Genomic DNA, 22408 nt, shown 5'->3' on the forward strand with positions numbered 1-22408 from the left:
TATTATGCTGCAATAATTTTTGGCGTCCATTCTTCTATTGATCTCATTATAAATTTTGCATTCTTTTTAAAATAAGCTGTTCTTTATATTTATACTGTTTTAAATTAGTAAAGCAAAATGTCAACCATTTTTATATTTTGCTGTTTTATCAATTCTTGCCAGAAGTGTTGTTAGAATGATAATAACTTTAGAACCTGTCAATATTCAAACGCGTGATCTCCTTCCGAGATATGCTGGAAAAAGTATTAATATAATCACAAATTTTCCCTACTCTCGATAATAGACGGTGTTTTTGATGTATACTTCCAAAATTAGGATTTATATTGAACCGTTGAAAAGTTTTGCTGCAATTTTCTTTTATGGTGTGTTGTTCATTTAAGCTATGTTGTGGAAAGATTTTTTACGTTAGAGCCTTAAACATTTGAAACGAAAAATAATCTGCTATATAGGCTATTTTTGCATTTAGTAGCATTGATTGATCTTTGGATAAGAGCTTTTAATGTTTAGCAAAAAAAATCCATTCTTTTATCATGTCATTTTCATCGAGTGTTACGTCCAAACTGGGACAGAGCTTGATCTGCAGCGAAATATTCTATGAGCGTTCCCTTGATGAATAACTGTGAACTTTCTTTGCCAATTTACTGTTTTCAAAGCTCAAAGATACTCTATGTTCTGAGATGTAGAGACCTGTCACGAGTTTTATTTAATAATGCTCTCTAATTTCACAACAAGTTTTGAAATTCTTAGCTTGGAAAATCTCTGAATGAACACCACGCTTGTTTAGAACCTACCAAAAGTTTTGCTATGGGCTCGGTGGTGTTGATCTCGGTAAAAGCTTAAAAATGCCGATATTTATTTTGAGTCAATCATTATGCTAAACGGCCATTATGCCAAAAGACCATTATGCCAAACGGCCATTATGCCAAACGGCTTTATGCCAAACGGGGTACAATCAGTTTAAGACAATGTAGTTCGAGTTCTTGGAATCTTCTCAGCTGACAGTATTTTGCTGGATTTTGGCTAAATCTTTTTCAGAAGTTACTTAGGCGGCATCCATTTATTACGTAACGCTAAAATTGGAAATTTTCGACCCCCCCCCTCCGTAACGCTTTTTGTATGGACATTTTAAAATTTTTGTATGAGTCGTAACGCTTGAGCCTACCCCCTCCCCCCCTTCGAGCGTTACGTAATTAGTGGATGCCGCCCTATCAAATTTTTGGAAAGATATTCTGCCCATACTCGCAATACAGTCCCATTAGGAAAATCGTCATGTCGAGAAAAACGCTTCTAAACATATTTGGAAATGTGTTCGTTCCAAGGCTGCTGATAGCAATAAATCGTGGTAGCATTACTCTACACACTATCATTACAATATCATAAAATCGTCAACAACTGTAACACGGTTAAAATGGTTGTTTTTGAAGTCCAAATCTGGGACACAAGCCAATGGGACTCGATATCCGAGTACTTCACTAGCCAACCGCAAATATACCCGCATACCAGTCCCATTCCTTGGGACTCGCTTACTTTGTTATCACGCACGTTGACACATTAATATTGAAGTTTACAATTGATCACAAGGCATTTTTCTGAAACTTTTAGTACTCGCATGTTTTAATTGCAAATTTACTTCGAAAAATATTTCGGTGGTAGGTACTATACATTATACAATGATAGTGTTGAAAATTTGATTTGTCTTTTTCTGTCGTCCTCTTGGTTGAATCCACCCACAGCACAGGAACGTTGGACTTGAACCGTACTGAGGAATATAATTAATAGAGCATGTTTTGGATCTTTATGACGACAATCGCATCAAACATGCGATTTCCCATGCGTGGATAATACTGTTAGTGCCCAGAACCATCCTTTTTCGGCATTAGATGTTATATATACTCCGTACGACTATGAAAATCCTGTCGATGATACCAATGGCGATGTGCGCGATAAGCCTCTCTTTTCATACCGTTGAAAGTTGAGCCTGTAGGAGATTTCGTTGACAATTATTCAAATAAGTTGCCAATTGACCAAACCTTGTTTCAAAGAGAATCTTTTTTTATTGTTTTTTAGCCTCGCAAGGATATATACTTTTATTTGTGGTTCTACCACTTATCGCAACAGAAGTCATTCTAGAAAACTTTCATGTCAAGCTAGAATAAGTATTTTTCGTGAATAAACATGGTTTTAATCAGTATAGTTTGTATTATTCCTTCTTTTAATGAAATGAAAACCACGATGCAAGATTACAAAAATTATTATCAAAATGGGTTTGTTTCAATTTCGTTATGATCAACTAATGGGACTGTAATGCGGGTATTTTCAATATGGGACGCACATGGTTTGGTATTTTTTCCTAATTTCGTCCATACAAAGATTCAATTTTAAGCATGGTTTTGGAAAGTACACTGAAAATAAACACCATTCACGGAGCTAACTCAAAAATTGATAAAATTAGTATGGGACTGTTATGCGAGTATGGGCAGTATTGGTTGACACCAAATGACTTTAGCAGAGTTCTTTAATTATGTTCGGTGGATCATAGATGTGAAAGTTGGATGTGCCTGCGAAGGATACCTGTTACTCATAAAGGATTCATAAACTTTCATTTCGGAAACATACATTTTTGGTGGTCGCGGGAAGATTGTAGAACTTTAAAGGGGGTCGGAGCCTTAAAAAGGAATCACTGTCATTACAAGGTAATCGGCATTTTAATTGCTCAAAAATAATTTATAAACCGAGATTTGAACTAGGGAAACAAAACAAAACATATGAATTGAATTAACCTGTTTAGGACTGAGTGAATGAAAAATACCAAAACTCTCACCGCTCAGCGAATAGTGAACGGATTTCAATTATTTTTTATCAGTCTCCTCTTATCTACTTTTTAAAGGAGGCCAAAAGATCTCGGGAATGTTTCTGCGGCTGGGTGCCCCTGGAGGTAGGCAAATGTCAAGACACAGATAGTTTTCGGAATCGGTTATGATGTAGCCCATAGCTTCCCAAACTTTTTGGTTGCGCGACCCACCTATCCAACAAGCGTATTCTTTGCGACCCACCAGTGAAAAATTGTACAGAAACAAGTTTTGTACTGAAGCTTCTGAGGTCACTTATTACTATGATGGGAATGAGATTTGATCACAATATCACAATACCACACGTAATTGACATTGACATGCACTATGTTTGATTAAAAAAACAGTGAATAAAATCATTTATTTTACTTTTGTACTTGCAACTGCTCGTTACAAGATTTCTGTCTCAATATAGAAAATTCTTTTAACAACACTAAGGATTGATTGAATGTCTCGACATCAATCAAATTTCCATATAGAACTGATTATATTCTAGCATTTTTTTTTTTTTCAATTAAGTCACACCTCCATGAGTCGATGTTCCATTGCTCAATATTGACTCACGGAACCACACGGAATCAATATTTCGATTATAATCGAAGTTGCATGCACCACCAATAACTATTCGACCTTGAAAGTTTGCTTCACATACTGAAAGTTTGAAAATATTTTGTTGGAGAAAATGGAATACTTTCAAGTTTAAGGATTGTTTTACAAACTCAATCCAAAAAAAGACAATTTCGCAGCTAAAATTGTAGGTATGTGAATGTTTTTTCGACAGAATATTTTTTATCCTTCTAACCACAAAATCTTAGACCGAATGCTGAACGTTTTCGTAGAAATATCGGAGAAGCATGCAGGTTTGATGATAATAGAGATTTTGAAACCGTGAACCATATTGAAAATTAAAAAAAAAACCTGAGTACTATAATGTTCATCACAGTCGATATTTCCATGGGAAAATATTCTCTTCGACTCATGGAAGTTCGAGTATGGCTTATTAAGAAAGAACGATTAAAGAAGGCTGTATTGGCGACGTTCTTCTCAGCCTTAGACCTTAACCTTAGAATAATATAGATAGTGCCAACTGACTGAATTCCTGATCATTTGAAAAAAACTTGTTTTGTCATAAAGTAAGAATTTAAGTTTAAGGAAACATAGAAAAAAACTTTGGAAATAAATTCGTACTTTGTAATTTTTTCGCGACCCACCAAAGACTAGCTCACGACCCCCCTGGGGGTCGCGACCCACAGTTTGGGAAACTATGATGTAGCCACTAATCAAGGAATTTTAAGAAAAATGCATCGATGTGAACATTTTGAGAATCGATTGAACTGTATAACCATGTTTCCAACATTGGATTGATCCTTTCGGATCCCCAGGATGCCTTGCTATAAAGTGGCCAGTGTGTATCTTAACATCTGTGCCATGGAAACGCCTTTTTGTGAACTATTATGTTGTCTACCAGAAAACCACAGTTGAAGATGTTATTACCTATTAAGTTGATTATTTGATTAAAGTTACTCACGATATTTCCAGAGAAATGTAACACATGCAAATGTAATTTACTCATAAATTCAAATTATACTTCAATTGAACATCTAAAAGAGTACTGAAAATTTAGAAAGATTGGTTGAGCTGCATTTTAAAATGACAACACTGATCAAATTCTCTGAAATTTCTTTATTCTTAAATTTACAAATGCGGAAAATAGCAATTTTTGACACCCCAACACACCCTTCTGGAACGGTTTGTGTATGCAGACTTTTTATAATCTGTAACATATCAAGGAGACCCACTAACCACCTGAAGCGTTATACAATTTGTCAATGGAACCTAAATATTTTCCGATCAAAAAGATGTGAAATGCATACACAAATTATGTTATGCCTAACGTCCATTATGCCTAACATCCTTATGCCAAACGTTTTTATACCCAATGTTTACGAGTATATTGACAAAAAAAAAAAAAAATTTAATCCGTTAAGTACTCGCTGAGCGGGGAGGGTTATAGCTTTTTTGCTTTCAATCAGGCCTATACTCGTTAAACTCATTGTCTTCTCATTCTTCATGTAAGGGAATCTTAACATTTCACGAATACTCTCTGATTATAGAAATTAATTGAGATATCTAACGCATGTCACACTAATTATTGTGATAGGAATTGAGAAATTTTGAAAATACACAGCTGAACAAGTCAAAACAAACAAACAAACAAGACAAAATATTGCTTTTTACTTAGTTTGAGGTCACTGAATCCATATGTAAACTTATTAAACTGTATCTTATACAAAAGTCAATTTTAGCATGCTTGGTGGATTGAGTTGTTAATAATCCTTGTTAATTTTTTTAACATTAATAAAACCAGTATTTTATACAACTTTGAAGACCTGTAGCCCAAAATGGTGACGTGGTGGAATCAAAATTAATACATTTAGTTTTCGTTTCACTAAATTAACAGATTCGTTAAATTCAAGACATTTTTTTTTTCGGGGCGTGAAATCGAAACACTACTGTAATCGGTGGTGGTGGCTCGGCGGTTGCCCTAAGGGATTTGTGATTCGTGCTAACTGACCGTTCATACGGTCTCACCGGCGTTGTCGTTGGGGTCTCGGACTCCGGAATCGAGGGTGCGTGTGGGCTCAACTGCTCAAAGATGCCTCTTTTTTATCGGTTTGCTTTGTATGTTTTATGGGAAAGGATATTGATCGCGGAGTGCAATTTGTGGTTCACTAGGGCACTTGGGAATATTCTTTTGCATGTTGCTGGTTTTGATCCAGTGCTGCAGCTGGAGATGAATGGTGCTTTCAGCTGTGGCCCACTTTCCGTGATTATAAGTTGAATGTGTCCTTGTCATGGATTGCCGGAGTTTTCGGTTTATCTTGTTAATTCAAAGAAGCGATAATGCGTCCCAAGGGCCCCTACAATATACCTATATAAAGGTGGAATTAAAACATGTGTAATCAACAATGTATAATGCAGTATATAAAGCTGTTACCTGGGTAGTTTATCTCTCATGTCATGGTTCATCATATATGTGTCATCAGTCTGTTAATGGGTTCGAAATCAAAAATTTTTTTTTACTTAAAAATCTAGAGTTTATATTGGGATTGTTCAACTTTCTCAGATTTCTTGAAAATATCGTGAAATATGTGACGTAAAGTGGGCAAAAGTTTCTTTTTTAGGATTTCTGGATCAATTGAAAACAAATATTTCTGAATGTCATAGTGGTTCGAATGCTATTCAAGTATGGACCTATGCACGTGTTCACTAATTTGACGTTTGAGCGGTGCCGAATTCACTGGTTGCCATGGTCACATAAATAACACGGCACCGCTAAAACGTCAAATAGTGAACCCGTGCAAAGGTCCATTGCTGCGGTAACACGAACTAATCAAAGGACACTTAGCAACCATGATCAATATCACCGCCAACCTAACAAAGAAAATCAATCTTTGACTTCGCCTTCCTTGTGAAAAAATCTTATCGCGTTTGGTGTTCTCGCATTTGATATTTGCGTTTCAAATGCACACAGCAATAATATTACAAAAATGTGTACATTTAAGGGGCATCCAAAATTGTTAGCACTAAAGTGCTTGTCCAAATTCCAAGATTGTGCAATCACTTTTAGAGTTTTCCCCTTCATATACAGAAGTAATGGGAATAAAAATTTAACACAAACATATTAATACATCTAAACTGAATCATGAATAACCTGATTTTCGAACCAATCACAACCTGTTCGTCCGTTCAAACCTAGCCCCAACATGTTCCGCCAGCTCATTTTGGTCACTCTACTAATGCGCTCAGCTCAACCCGGAAAATCGCTATCATACCGCCCGTAATAACCGAGAGCGGCTTCACTTCCGATTTCCATCGCTCGTGCATTAGACAGATGTGTTTACGATTGAAAAGTGTAGTTAAACCATTGGCGATTTCCATTATTTGCACTATCTATCTCGGAAATTCGACCGACCGACCGACGGTGCTTATTTTGCTGTACGTTTTCGGGTCGAAACACAGCGCTTTTTCACAGACAAACGGACGTAACACGATCATTTCAAATTCACTATGTTCCAAACCTTACAACCAGAGGCGCGCACATAATTTTCCTTCGTCTTTGACGTTGCACACTAGTACCATCTGCGGCTCTTATCGCACCAAACAGTATTTCGCGCAACATGCCCACGACATGATGACATTGGAAATTGTGCGAACGATTTTGAAGGAATTTATTCTAATCGTTACGTCAGTTTGTCTGTGATGTTATGTTGAGCTCGATTTGAGATCAGAGATCATCAGAAGTGCCCGTGAGGAGAGCCCGATGGCTTAAATTGCGTCTGCAATTAGAGCCATCATATTGAAATTGCGCACATGTATAAGCGTTTCATAGTTGGCTGTATGGTCGAACTCCAGCTCTCCAATTGTTTCACTTTTAATGAACGATAATGAGTGCCGAAATCTGTTTTATTTGGCTCTGCTGCCACTCTCACTGACGATCGGTTTGTCCATTTTTTCTGTGAATCTCGCGACGAGTGTAGTAGTTTTTCCGCTTATTAAATATTCAGTTTTGTTTCGGGGCAATCCCTCAGTGAAATCGAAAACATTTGTAAGTTCATGTGCTGAATTCAAAACGATGGAAATCATTTAGTTTGACATTTTCAGGCACAAGTGCAGATGTAGACAAATGTCAGACTTAATATTGTCCGATGAAAAAAGAGGCAGGCCTGCAACTGCCAGCGAAGTCGTTAATGGATTTTCTCCTCTCCATTAAGGAAAATTTATTCACGCTATGTTCAGTGTCAGGTTTGGCCCTTGGAGGGCCCAGGTCAAATTGCTTGATGGGAGGTTTTGGTACAAAATGAGCCAAAAACGCTTAGCATAGGAAAAAATATGAAAATAAAATCTCTGACAAACTCCAGCAAATTGTAATGTTGCTAAAATTGGACATTGCATATGATGCTAAAGTTTTTGCAAAGGGCGGAAATCCTACAAAGAAATGAAAATGATAGAATCATACTATTACTTATTATATAAAATAATCTCATTTTATAATATCTCTATTTGAAATCGTATCGGATTTGGATTCGGAATTTAAAATCTAATTAATTTAATTGTGTTAAATATTTTTCAATCTTCGGGGCCCCCTTGATCGGAAGGCCTTGGGAATTTTTTCCTTTGGTACCCCCTTAATCCGGGTCTGACTGAGTTATAAATGGTCAGCGTTAAGTCAGAGTGAACCCAGTGACATTTTTCATATTTCGAGAAATATTAGTTATAAGTTCAGTAGTTCCAATTTTGAACCCGACATTATTCAAGATTGATGTTGAAATTTCAAATAGATGCATCTACACAAAGCAGAAGGCACTTTCCGATTAGGGGAGATTAGAAACTGAATATGTAATTTGTATCTGCGCAATAAGATTTAAAATAACAAAAATTATAACCTTGTTAAGATGGCAGTAAAGCTCAAGAATAATTTATTTTTTAGATGCAATGCCAAACCAATGATGAAAATATAGACAAAAGTAAATAACAAAATAAATTGAATATTGAGATATTGAATACAAAATAATAACTAATGAATTTTTCTAGTGAAGATAGAAAATTAGAATAAATCAAGCTGTTGAAATTCTCATTCTGCAATTTACTTTTGCCTTTTTTTTATAAGTTTTATACGACAAAGTCGAAAAAAGATATGTTTTGGTTTTTATTAATAAGGTTATTATTTTCTGTTACTTCAATCCTTCTTTAAATAATTTAAAAACATTTTTTTCAAATTCCATCATTCATCTTTTGTGGTAAAATTCGTTAATTAATTAGAATTTTGCTTTATCCGGATAATGGTTCATAGTACTTCTAATTATATAGATATAATATCAAAACTAGTTTTGCCTAATTATATTTTATGTTATTTAGCATATTTGCTGAAATAACAAATTTTAAAGTGATATGATATATTTGATAGGGTAAAGAACTACTTCCCAGGCAACCAGCAGCTGCATAATATATTAAAAATTTAGTTTACGTGATAAGTCGTTTTTATACCATTTGATTCACACCCGTACTACCGTTTTGATTCAAAGCCCGGACAGCATCAAATTCCGGACGTTCTACTTTGTATGAGAAAGATTTCACTCGAAATATTTCACAATTTTCCGCTTAAAAGTTTCCAGTTTGAAGAACGATTTGAATAGACATTTTCTATTGAAATCCAAGGAAATTTACAATGCTCAACCAGTTTTGACGTCTTGCTAACGGCTTAGTGCGTTTAATTGATGATTTGACTATTCTAATTGTATTTTTCCAGAGCTGTCCGAATTTCGAATCATGTTGTCTGGAATATGAAGCAAAAGTGTGGTTGTGTGCGGAATAAAAATCATGAAGAGGCCGAACATTTATATTCATTAAAGTGAATTCAAGATGTGGAATCGGAATCATCACCCACCATTCAAAATTTAAGTGTCTGCAAGGCCTGATTAAGTGTCTTAAGTGTCGCATTTCTCGCATTAAACGTTTTTTCATGAGTTCATATGTACATTTCGTTCCGTCACAGGAGATGAATGATTAAAATTCTATTTTTCCAAATAGTTGCTTCACATTTACCTACCATCAACTTGAAACAGTAGGGAAACTTGCAGATTGTGCTAGTTTTCCCCGAAAGCCATTTCACCGGACGCCAGTTCCGCGAATGACCCTTTTCCACGAATGCCATTTCTCCGAATGACCCTTTTCCCCGAAAAGTGACGCAGTTCAAATTGTGCAAGAAATGTGCAAGTGAGAAAGGAATGAACTAGACAGAACGATAAGCAATCAAAAGAAGGAGATATTTGATCATTGCCTAAGATGCTGAAGACGGTAAACGTCGAAAGAACCGTCAATCAAAATAAGAAGTGTGCATATCAGATGACCGGTTCATTCACCACACTGAAACGTGTGATGTTATGACAGTTGTGAGCGTCAAAAACTTTTCGGGGAAATGGGCTCTTCGGGGAAACGAGGTTTTCGGGGAACTGGGGTTCGGGGAAACGACATTCGGGGAACCGAAATTCGGCAAAAAGTAGCATAACCAAACTTGCAACACATAGAAACGAAATCAATCTATGATGTCAGTTCCTAGTACAGATAGGGGTATTGTTTCTTGTTTTGTGCTCTTGCTGGAAGATAAGCACAAGTTTCTCGTTTTATCGTATGGACACAGGCCTACAAAACGTTCTCTGTTCCACCTCAACAGTAAACATATGTAAACATTTTAAGAACTCAAAAAACAAAGATTGAAAAAAATCAAACCATTTTAAACATCCCGTGTGGGGTCATTTGTAATAGCCTTAAATTTTCATTTCCAGCAATCTCAAACTATTTAAAAGTTTAATAATTAAATAGATTGATTTCTAAATTAATTAAAAGCGCAACAAGCGCAGAATTCGTTACTCATTATAAAGCTCTACTAACTCAATAGCCTTTTTCAGTGGTACTCATGTGAGTGATTTACTTAAAAAAAAGAATGGAGTTGTTCTAGAACCCCCAACACTTCCCTTTCTTGGGTTGGATTTCGGAAATGATATTTATCTCTATCTCCAGTAAATCGAACATTTTCGAAATATAAATAAACTTTTGTTAGTCAGTGTGAAAAAAGCTCTGTATTTCTTTTTTCTCATGTTTGCTCTTCACTGAAATGAAATTGTCCAAATATGTTATTCAGGATTCTGTGACAATTTTGCCCAGGTTAAGATTTTTAATATTCTGTCCAGCTGTAATGAAGCAAACAAAATAAATTCTCTCGAAATTCACCTTGCATCATGCGAAAGGCGTGTTCAGGAGTTTCTGTGATAATTAATCCACCGAAGTCTGACGACCCTGTGAAAGATTTTGAGATATTGTAAGAATTCAACCTGTTTTGAACCTGTGTTTGAAACAAAAAAATGTTGCGCAATAACTTTCGTTCGAGCTTAAAAAAATTTATGATGTATTTTCAAAAAGCATTTAAGTTAAATAGAATATTCACTTACTTTTTTCTCAATATTAATCTCCTCTTGAACACCACAAACTGGATTTATATTAACCTCCAATTGAACACCAAAAACTGGGTTTATGCTTAAACCAGTTTTAACTGCTATTGAAAATACAAGGAAGATCACTTAGAAATTTTGCAAGTAAGTATACAAACGCAAATGTTAAATTTTGAAATGTGTGTGAGAATCATTCCACATATCAAAAATAACCTTTGAAAGCGATTGAGGATTGGTTGAAATTCCTAATTATTACGTAAAGATATTTCTTTTGAAATTGTGACTTAAGTGGCGCCCTAACTCAATAAATCGCTTTAAAATTACCAAATGTATTACGCATTTTGGCTTCCCCTAAAGGCTGGCGCTCTTGGCGGGTGCCAAGCTGGCCAACCGCATGCTACGGCACTGATTACGAGTGGCATAAAAACGCATAATTTCTGTCCCTTGCAACTCAAGGAACTGCATTTTGGTTATTCGAAACTTTTATATGAATATAAATATAAATATAAATATAAATATAAAGCTTTTAAGTTGAAAAGTGTTGAAAGTTACCGTACTGCAAATTATTTTCTCATTTTCATAGTATGATTGCATAGCGTAACAAAAATAACATTGTTGCGTGTCTCAAGGACCAAATTATGTGTCTTTAGTAAATTTGGGGTTGCTAAATCAAATGCCGTTTTCAGAAATGTTCCAGCACGTCACAATTTTTAGCTACAGATCACAAAAATTGTATCAAACACTGGTTTTAAATTTAAATTTAATTTCAAATTAATGATATATTAAATTCTGTTGAGATCTAATCCTCCAAGAATGCAAAATAGGACTTTAACTTTCATTCTACATATAATTTGGTTGAATTTGCACGATAAAATTTCGATTAAATCGATTTTTTTAACATGCTTGCAGTCTCCGTACAAAACTCTTCGTTTCTCTTACCATTTTGTCTCAAATTCTGAACGACTCATATTCCGAACACTCGTTTTTTTTATGACGTTTTGGTTGAAATGTTTCGCTGAAATAAGTCATCAAATTACTAGCAAATGGCAGTCAATTGCAATTCAATTTCAGCGTTCTCCAATCTATTTTAAACCACGGGAGCAGTGTCGAAGAAATTCAACTGAATGATACCCGATCAGTGCGAATACGAACAAAAACAAACTCCGCTAGCACGAAGCCAATCTTACTATGAGAGCGAATGCGACGAGAAAGAGAGAATGTGCACACATTCAGTTTCACCCACCTTTAGTGTCATTTCAAAATTGAATTTCACTTAGAGGCACTGAAATTGAAAATTGAATATAAAAAATTACAAATTATTTTTTTATTACTGGTGTGCTTGAGCTTGAGCTTGATTGGCCGCCCGTGGTTGCTACTCCAGTATCGCCAGATCAGCTGCACTTACATAAGGAATCAAGTGTATAAATGCTGGTGATCTTCTATTTTTTTAGGCAACAATGGCGCCTGCCACGTCAGAATGAAGACCAATGAGAAGAATGGGGAGGAATTGATTATGCATTGAACTGGCTCCCACAGTAGACCACCCTTGCATCTTCGCCAGTTCATGCGGGAAGGTGTAGGACTGGTATAATTTATGGCAGAGAGGCTTGCTGTTTGGTTAGCAGACTGCCTATGTATCAGGCGTAGAATGTAAGCGTAGGGAAACGTTTTTTTTTTGTCCGTCTCGGGTTCTAGCAAATGCTATGAACTCTGATAGATCAATAGTGATATATTAAGAGTGGAAGATAGAAGCAAGTGAAAGATTCAACTACAAAGTACGAGGAAAGGGACGGACCTGGGATTGAACCCATGACCTTCTGCTTATGAAGCAGAAGCGGTAGCCATTGGACCACCAACCCCGTCTTACAAATTATTTTTTTATTACTGTTGTAAGAAAACGGCAATGTGATGCCACCAGTTGATGAGTCATGTTTGTCTTACAATAAATAAATACAACTTTGGCAATTTTCAGATATGTTTGTGGGATATTCTGATGGAAATGATTTATTCACAAGCGAAATTAAATTTGCTGCCACCGAATGTCAGTAGGTGGATGAGAATCAGTGTAGATAAAGTAATTGAAAAACTGAATGCACGTTCAACCAGGTTCGTGCATGTATTGTCAAAAAAACATTCACACAAAGAAGAATTTAACGATGACGGATCCAACTGAGGGTCGGTGTTTTTGACTGTATATTGAAATAGGCAGACACTGCACGGAAGTATTGCTGATTTTCTAGTTCGAGTCCAGTAGTACTTGCTCAGATAAATTTATTTGCGAAATTATTCATTTGGATATGATTTATTCGTACTGTTCGGAATTTGAATCAAGGTGTTCGGAATATGAAACAGAATGAACACTGTGTTGGGCATTTGAATTAAAATGTTGTTCCATTCGTTTCCTAAAAAATAATCCTAAAGAAGTTTAAATAAACAATTTTATCAGCATACACAACAGTTAACTGTTAGGCTTTGTGAAAAAATTAACATTTTCACAAATATTAGCTATTTTATGCCTATCAGATGCATTTTAAGTCACGGTTGGCCTTAAGTGTTCGGAATATGAGTCAAAACGGTATATGGCAAAATACAATAGTTTTCTAAACCATCAAAAATTAACTTTTCAGCATCGAAATTATTATGATCATTGCTGATAACTATTGTTATACACATGAAGTTTTAATTATGTGGCAAATTTAGCGAATAAATTGTCATACAATCTGACAAACTTGCATGCAAGTTGGCTGAAAAAATCAACGCAAAAATCGTTTTCGAAGCCAATATCTAAAAAACTAGACATTTTTGAAAACGGCAATGGATTCAGCAACCCTTAATCGAGTAAATAACAGTATTTTGGTGTTTGAGAAAAAAACGTGTTCCGCAGTGTTATTTTTTCAAATTCCAGAATATTTTTTAATTAGTTCAGATAGGTAAAGAGATACGTCGATATCAAACAGGTTTCCAAGCATTCATAATTTCCCAATATGCATGCATATCACAATACCACAATTTTCGATAATTGCTGGTATTGGGTCTTTCCGGGCGCTTGGGAATTTCTCTCTAGAGTAGATTCAAACAAAACACATGAACTCAGCTTCATCGAATATAGAGCTGATTTGTTACGGTGGGTGAAAAATACATGACATGTTTCCTCGATCAAATTACAATCGGTTGCCATTGTGTTTTATAGTTCGTTATTTTGGATTTCAAAACTATCATAACTGTTTTAATTCTCAGAGTAGCTTTGCCAAAGACATGGACCTTGTAGGCAGTGTTAGTAGACTTACACTCAAATCTCTTGCGAGAGTAAACTCATTTGAGATCTGTTTCGCAAAACTCTCGTATAAGATTTTCAATCATAAAACTTGGAAATCTATTAAAACCAAATGTTATTGTTTACATTAGAATACAAACCTTTCTAGCAGAAAACGAGGAATAGGTGCTTTGCGAGAAAAAACGTTGGAAATACAAGCCAATGAATCAAACGGCTTAGCCATTATGTATTGGCTATTACATTGCCTGAGTTACAACTCGAGCATGAAAAATTTCAAGCAAGAGAAATTAGAATTCAAGATTTTCACGGCGTCATCAGAGTATCATAATATTTCACGTAGAGATATCTAGATTTATTTAAATGCACTTAAAATTTCACATCACTGTAAAACGTTGATTAAGGTGAAAAATTGTCTGAATTACTTCTCTGAACACCTTTTAATATCTGAACTGAACGAGTTCACCAGCTGACCGATCAGCTGACAATCCGGTTCACCTACCTGCATAATACAGACGATTTTGCTAAATAATGGAAAGCACAGAATTCCATTCCCCCATAGTGTTGAATCATCGTTCTCCAAAGCACGTCCACAACGAAACTGGCAGCTTCCTCACCAACATCTGAGAATGTCTAGGTAGGACCGACCGGAGCATACATAAACTGTAGACTTGCCCGGCACCTTTGCCGTGTCACATCAGCGCCGGTCGCAATTGTGCTGCGATTTGCGCAAACAAAAAGCAATCACACCACTCACTACTGATGAAGTCACTTTTTCCCACTTTAAAATACGATTTATCGTTGATAGCCGCTGTTTTGCTCTCCTCCACAGTCCTATGCCTATTCGTAGCCCTTGGGCATTGCCAGTTACTGCTGGCTGGCTGCATAGTTGCAGAGATCGTCTCAGGTATTGTCGTTTTCTGCAGGGCTTCCCTCTGCCCAGCAATACCGACCGACCAAGAACTACCCAGAAATCGGCGGGATGTAATGATCCGGCGGAGGGAAACGCGCAGTAAGGTTTGGGGCGGTCCATTAATTACGTAAGACATTTTCGGGGGATTTTCAACCCCCCCTCCCCCCATGGTAAGATTTTTTGTATGAAAACTAAAAATAATTTGTATGGCGCGTAAGAAATCTCAAACCACCCCTCCCCCCATAATCCCTTACGTAATTAATGGATGGCCCCTTTATAGATGCGTGGCCTGCTTCCCGTACCCCGTGCGCAATCCTATATGTAGCTGGAAAGCATCTTCCAGTCGTCGGCTAGCTGCGGGAGGTGTCCACAGTGGAAACAAAAACCACCGCAAAGTTCATTTCTATGCTTTATAGCCCGTTGTAGCCGGATGATTACAGTGGCTCGATTTGTTCTACGAAGCGGTCATGAATCATATTATACATTATTTAATAAAACTGTTATCAAAAATTGCAGGATTGATTAAGTTTTGAAAATCAAAAACACTTTCCAGGTTGTTGTCGTTGATACCACTTTAATAAATCGGATTGATGAGTTTTTCATGTACAAGTAGCAAAGTTTCTTTCCGACTAAAACACTTAATATGACAAATAGTCCTATCTCCGTGTATAAAACGAATTACCGTTTTGATTCATATTACGGACAGTTTCAAATTCCGGACACTCTCGTTTGTATGGGAAACATTTCACACCGAATGTTTCAATTTTCGCCGTCCAAAAGTTCTAATTTTCGAGTCTCGTTTTATTAGGTTTCTTCCATGAATATCATTGCAAATTTATAATGCCCAACTACCTTAGACGTCTCTTAAGTGGTTAAACGATTTCAATTGATGATTTGACTGTTCCATTAATGATTATCATGAGCTGTCCGTAATTCGAATCAAAGCGTCCGGAATATGAGGCAAAAGTGAGGGAGCGTCCGGAATAAGAATCATGAAAAGGCCACACGTTTTGATTTATTTAAACTTATTCAAGTTGCGGACGCGTATTCTTTACCCACCATCCGAAAGTTAAGGGCTTCCGACGCTCGATAACGCTAAAAAACAAACAGAATGATTTATTTTGTATGGTCCAAGCTGGGTTATACTTCACTAAGGCCTTAAGTGTCCGTAATATGAATCAAAACGGTACCTTAGTACAATTAGTAGTACCTCCTCACTGGATCTATACGTTGAAATCAACTTGCAGGATGATTCATTCCTGTACAGGCAATTTTTTCACATATATTCAAAAACAAGAAAATCTATCAGTCATTCACAGCCTGTTTGTTAATATCCAATAAGGACGTGTACTTATAAAATTTATGTTTCAACATTCTTGAGATGACGGTTGATCCATGAAAAGCTAAAGAAATGAAAGCTATGGCAACTCATTTTTTAGATTTTTGACCTATGGACGGTACGACTGTGCGACGAAACGAGGTATGTAGTGGCGGATGACTGCCCTCTGGCAGAACAGTAACCAAGGGGCCACAGCCGTGGACGGGTGCCACCGATTGTTGGCGCTGGGACTGCCGCAAACTCGTCGCTGGTAGACCAGTTGATGCAGATGTATTGTTTCTTTTATTGTTGTTACCTTTCGTTTTGTTTTGCAGAGCTTATTTTACCCTCTTTCTGCAGTTTGTTTGCTTTGTATCTGTTATTTTTATTATGAGATCATTCCGGGGATGGGGAACTTGGCCGTGCGCACATAACAGCACTTGAAATTCAATTATCGAGAAACGGTGTCCTAGTTGTTCGAAATTGCCGCCTGTCGGATCTGGTATTGGTATCGGTGATTTATGATGATTGCTGGCAGAGTGATGAACGCGAAATCGATAGTTGTAGCTCAGCTCAGGTGTGTGCTCTATGGATATAGGGTTCGGTTACATTCACGATTCGTTTAGGTGATACTGGCTGGATTAATGAATATTAGCAGCGATTTCTACCTTAGTTGACTAATCCACCTAGCGATGCACAGTAATTCGAGGCGTTTTCGAATTCTTTATGTGCAGTTTGTAGACGAACACGCATATAGAACGGTATTTGGATGCATCATTCGTGACATTCACACACAACGCTAATAACCAAAACCGTACACGGAAGTTACTTCGAAAATGTAGTATTGGCTATAAGTTATTTAGCATTATGTCATCACTAGGGCGGAGCCTGCTTCTCATCTTAGTGTCCTTATGAGCACTTCCACAGCTATTGACTGAAGGCTTTCTTTGCCAATTTTGAAATTTTCGCATTCGTATATCGTATGACAATTACGAGGATACTACACCCAGAGAAGTCGAGTCAATTTCCATTACGAAAAAATCTTGGATCGATCGGTAATCGAACACAGAAACGTTCAACATGACTTTGCTCTGTTGCCGGGGACTCTAACCACTCAGCTAAGGAAGGCCTTTATCGCGATCAATGACCAGCCCACTGAAGTCTGCTATACAATCACCCCACAGTTATGGATCAACTAAGGGTCATTTTTCAGAACAAAATGTGATTAAAAAACATGGTGACGCTGTACAAAACAAAATTACCTCCCTGGCACTGCAGAATATAGTTGTTTTTGAGAATACACCTCAAATGATGTCTATCCCACAGATGTGGATCAGCGAGAGAGGAGGATCCTTATTATGGATCTAATCGGCTCATATTATGGATCAATCATCAATGGATCACAGTTATGAATCAACGCCTCTGGGAATGCGGTTGACATTTTATTTCCTACGGACGGCAAAAATATGCTTAAGCATATTATAGTTGATTTCGATGCTGTACATATTTATGGTTCACATATAGAAAATGTGTTCTGCATAATTGCAACTCTATTTGATGAGATATTCCCGTTTGAATCCAACTCTGATCCATATCTGTGTGCTATCCATAACTGTGGGGTGACTGTAGTTTACACGCCGAATGGACCAATGCACGAGTTCATGAATTTGACGTTTGAGCGGTGCCGAATTCACTAGTTGCCATGGTCACGTAAATGACACGGCACCGCTCAAATGTCAATTAGTGAACTCGTGCATTGGTCGCTTGACATAACTTGTGATTATGTGTCAGAAACACACTCTATTCTCTAGATTTCCTCCAAGCATTATACACAGCAGGTTAATTTCGACAACACCGAAAGTTTTCCGCTCTGCCTCTGTTAACGTCCACGCTTCGTGACCTTAGTAAGCCACAGAATGTATCAACGTTTCTTATAGGGCGAATTTCGTTTCCGTTTTCAAGTTGCGAGACCTAAGTCGATTTATTTATCCATAAAAGTAGGGACAATGAAAATTCGTGATTTTGCAGAAGCCGTGAAATCCACGAAATTTGGCCATCGACGCGAAATTTCAAAAACTCTGCGAAATGCCGCGATATTTGTTAAATTTGGAGAATTTATATGACAATCGCTGTAAATTTCATATTTACGCCTATGAAAATGGTTTATTCATTTTTCATTCTCTCTTTCCCATGGTAACTTCAGAGCTCCATTGATTTTCGACGATCTGGAGATAAATCGAATCAGATGAATACTTTGCAGTAGTTACTGGATTATTATTCCGTACTCGTCAGATAAATCCAATAGTCAACTAACAGTTTCAGTAGTGAAACTATTGATAATTAATCAATTAAAATTAAAAAACAACCAACATATTTAAACTGATTTAAAAAAAATAGTTCATTTACAACATTGTACTTTATATAAAAACATTTTTTTATTAAGAAATAGTCGATCGAAGTCGTGGGATAGAAAGGGTGAAATTTTAGATTGCTAATAAGATATTAAACTTATCGTCTCAATTTGTAAATTAAAAATTATTTTATGAAATTCCGAGAATTTTGCAAACATGCATTTTAATGTAAAAAATGTTCAAAATTATGGGACCGCAACAAAGCCGCAAAATTTCTGTTTTATCACCTTGGTCGCCCGCGTAATTTCCAAAATTTTGCCACGAATTTCCATTGTCCCTACATAAAAGGTTCCATTCGCAGCCGCAATACGCCTTTTCACTTCAAGGGGACCGTCATTGACACATGTCACAAGTGTTCAAAAAAAAAAACAGACTCTTCAACCTACCTCAGTTTCAATGTCACTAGGTCTACATCTATAGCTACCTATAACAATGTACTTGTTTTAAGTAGAATAGAGTGGCAATCAAAACTGAAATGGAAAAGTAAACGATATCTTTTCGATAAGTTTACTAAGTTTACTTAAGTTTAAATAACGCAATTTGTCTTGTGAAAATTCGCACCAAAGGGAACCTGGTTGATATTTATAGATTTGCCTTATAATAAGAAAACAAAAATTGTTTACGCAGCAACCTAGAGTTGAAAAAAGAACCTTGCGATCGATCGTACACCCCGCGCCTATCAACGCCTGATGCTAAAACAATACATAAAGCATTTGTATTGCACTACAGGTTGGACTCAATTATCCGGAGCATCGATTTTTTTTCTCACTCCGTATAATCGAATCCGCTGGATAATCGAATCACCAGAAGAAAAAATAAAATCAGCGATTAAAACCTAAATATTATCTTTTTTTGCTGTTTTATTTTGTTATACAGTGGCCAGTAGCCAGAAATTAATTCTAGGAGCTGGGAAGAAAAAATAACATTTTGACCAGAATACACAAAAAAAACCTTTTTCAAAGCCCACTTTTCTTACCTACGTCTAAAACTGCTAAACCTTTCATACTGTAAATTGCAATACTGAATTGTCGAATTATGTAAACTAATTTTTTACGAAATCCAATCTTAATAATAAATTGAATTTTTGATTCCGGGGTGAAGTTGATCAATTATTGCGATAGGTTTTCAAAAATAAAGAGGTATGCTTCTCACTAAATTTAGCGTCACTGAATCTTAATCAAGTCTCAAAAGCTTACAACTTGTTGATAAATTGGTCAATTTAAGAATTGAATGTTGTGAATTACAGAATAGACCAAACGCCTAAATGTAGACGATTTTCTTTGAAATTGTCAACCCGCTCAAAACAAAAACAGTTTTTTTTTTTTTCTAAAATGAATGTTTACCCTCAATGCAAACTCAAAACTGTGTTCACAGAACAAATCTGGAATGTACGAAACATTTGACAACAGTGTCTTAAATTATGTGTCTCCAGTAGATTTGAGGTTGCTGAATCTGATGCTGTTCTCAGAAATGTTGTTCGTTACAATCTTTAGCTACACTGCCCATAACTGCATAATTGTAACATTCGACAAAAGTAGGCATTGACTAAATCTAATACAAAAACAGTGGAAGTATGGGAAGAAACTTAAATTTCTAAAAACTACCAAGAATTCAAAAGTGCTGTTAGAGGCTGAAATTTTGTACAACTCTTATCGCATACTGGGTGAATAGTCAAAAATTAATTCTGATACAAATGTCATTGCTACTATATTATGAGGCTTAGGTATAATCTCAATGACAGTCATAAATATTTAGCAATGTGACAAAACAACTAGTATTAATTTCGAATTTTCTAGAACAAACTCACAGATTTGAGAAAGATGATCGAAAGTATTTATTACACTAAGGTTTTTTTTACACGGTCCCCCGTGCCGTGCAAAAAAATTCCGTGCAAAAAAAACCGTGCGTATTCTGGAATTTGTGTTAAAATAAACCGTGGTAATTCTAGAATCCTTGGAAAAAGTACCGTGTTAATTCTGAAATCCGTGTGAATTGGGAAAAATGCCGTGTTAATTCCGAAATCCGTGTAAATAAGTAAAAAAAAACGTGTTATATCCGAATTTTGTGCAAAAAAAGTACCGTGTTAATTCCGAAAGGCGTGTAAAAATAAAGCGTGCAAAAAAAAAAAACGTGTAAAAAAGACTTTAGTGTATATGATAACTCTCCCCGGTATTAACTCGAAATTGTCTAGATTGTCGAATGTGACAAAGATGCAGTTATGGGCAGTACAGGTCGCCAAAGTTGTATAAAATTCTGGTTACAATGATGTTCACATGATATTTAGAATATGATTCATTCATTTATTTTTGGATCTAATGCAAAATAGGACTTTAATTTAATGTTCATATCAGATATGTGGTTTAAAATGCACTATTAAATTTAGATTATTTTTTTTTTCATCATTCTTGCAGTCTTCATAAAACATTCTCGTTTTTCTTCTATGGACATATACAATACTTTTATAAACCATCTTAGAATAACTTTTAGAGTGTCGAAAATATGCTGAACTTTTTGGATAAATATGGTTTAAGACATGAAGTTTGAGTTCTGTGGCAAATTAAGCAAGTAAATTGCTATACAAGTTGCTAAACTTGCAAGCGAGTTGGCTGAAATAGTTAAATTTTGCATTTTCTACAGACAAAATCTCGAAAACAAGACGTGCTATGGTATTTTTCAAAATGGAAATGGATTCATCAACCCTAAATTAAGCAAATAGTGGTATTTTGGCGTTTGAGACAAAAACGTGTTTCGCAATGTTCCAAATTACGGTACTGATTAAGTCAAAATTAGTTCGACGATATCTGGAGTTTTAAGAATAATATAACAGAAAGTTTTTTCATACTGATCAATTTGCCCCATGTTTACTGTATCATCCTTTGTTCATCCCTATCGTTCCAGAAATTAATTGATTTGCAGTTTTTAATCCTTTTATCGGTAACTGTTTTTGAATTCAACGTCAACAACTTAACATTGTCTTGTAGATTGATAAAAGCATTGGAATACACGCAAGGCTAAACTTGGCACACATGATAAAAATGGATTAGCTATTTCTGAACGTACTAGTTCTTCAAAGATTGGCACATGCGTGAATCTTTATTACTGATCGAATCCCCTTGCTTGAAATGCTTTTGTTAATGAAAAGCACAGGGTTTTTCGCAGTCTCCTGTGACAATTCAATTCAACAGCAGGGCGAGGATGGGACTAGGGTTTCGATGCATGGTAAAATTTCAGTACTAATATTTTTTCCTTACATTCATTATTGATCAATTGGCAAAACAAGCTCTCAGTTGACAACTGTGGAAGTGCCCATAAGAAACGCTGAAAAGCAGGATTTGTCTCATTTAGTTTGGGAAGAGACGAACCAGCCAAGGGCTGAAAGTCTCTCTAATAAAGAAAATTCATTCATTCATTTAGTTTGGAACGCCAGAAAGAAGAAGAAGGTTATTTTGTTCCCATAGTATATTAACATTATGATATGAGAGTATTATTAAAATACTCCTATTACCATACTTCTTGTGCATGTGCACTCCAATATTTCGCCATTGTTTTTTGTATCCGAAGAAATATTTCAACATGCTAGAAACTTGAATTCGTATGTTGCACTTAAGCAACATATGGTGAATCAAGATGCATTATC

The 22408-nt window shown here is 36.1% G+C and overlaps 1 protein-coding gene and 1 long non-coding RNA gene across 3 annotated transcripts in view; one reads left to right on the forward strand and one right to left on the reverse strand.

Moving 5' to 3' along the window:
• Positions 1–22408, forward strand: part of LOC5572422 (protein limb expression 1 homolog) — a 204526-nt gene that overhangs the window by 7787 nt on the left and 174331 nt on the right. The window lies entirely within an intron of this gene.
• LOC110676913 lies at positions 3619–15136 on the reverse strand. Its single transcript, XR_002500824.1, has 3 exons — positions 14632–15136; positions 5848–5897; positions 3619–5781 (listed from the first exon to the last, which is right to left on the reverse strand). It is a non-coding gene; the product is annotated as an uncharacterized LOC110676913 (long non-coding RNA).

Source organism: Aedes aegypti, chromosome 2 (genome assembly GCF_002204515.2).
Source record: "Aedes aegypti strain LVP_AGWG chromosome 2, AaegL5.0 Primary Assembly, whole genome shotgun sequence".
Lineage (NCBI taxonomy): Eukaryota > Metazoa > Arthropoda > Insecta > Diptera > Culicidae > Aedes > Aedes aegypti.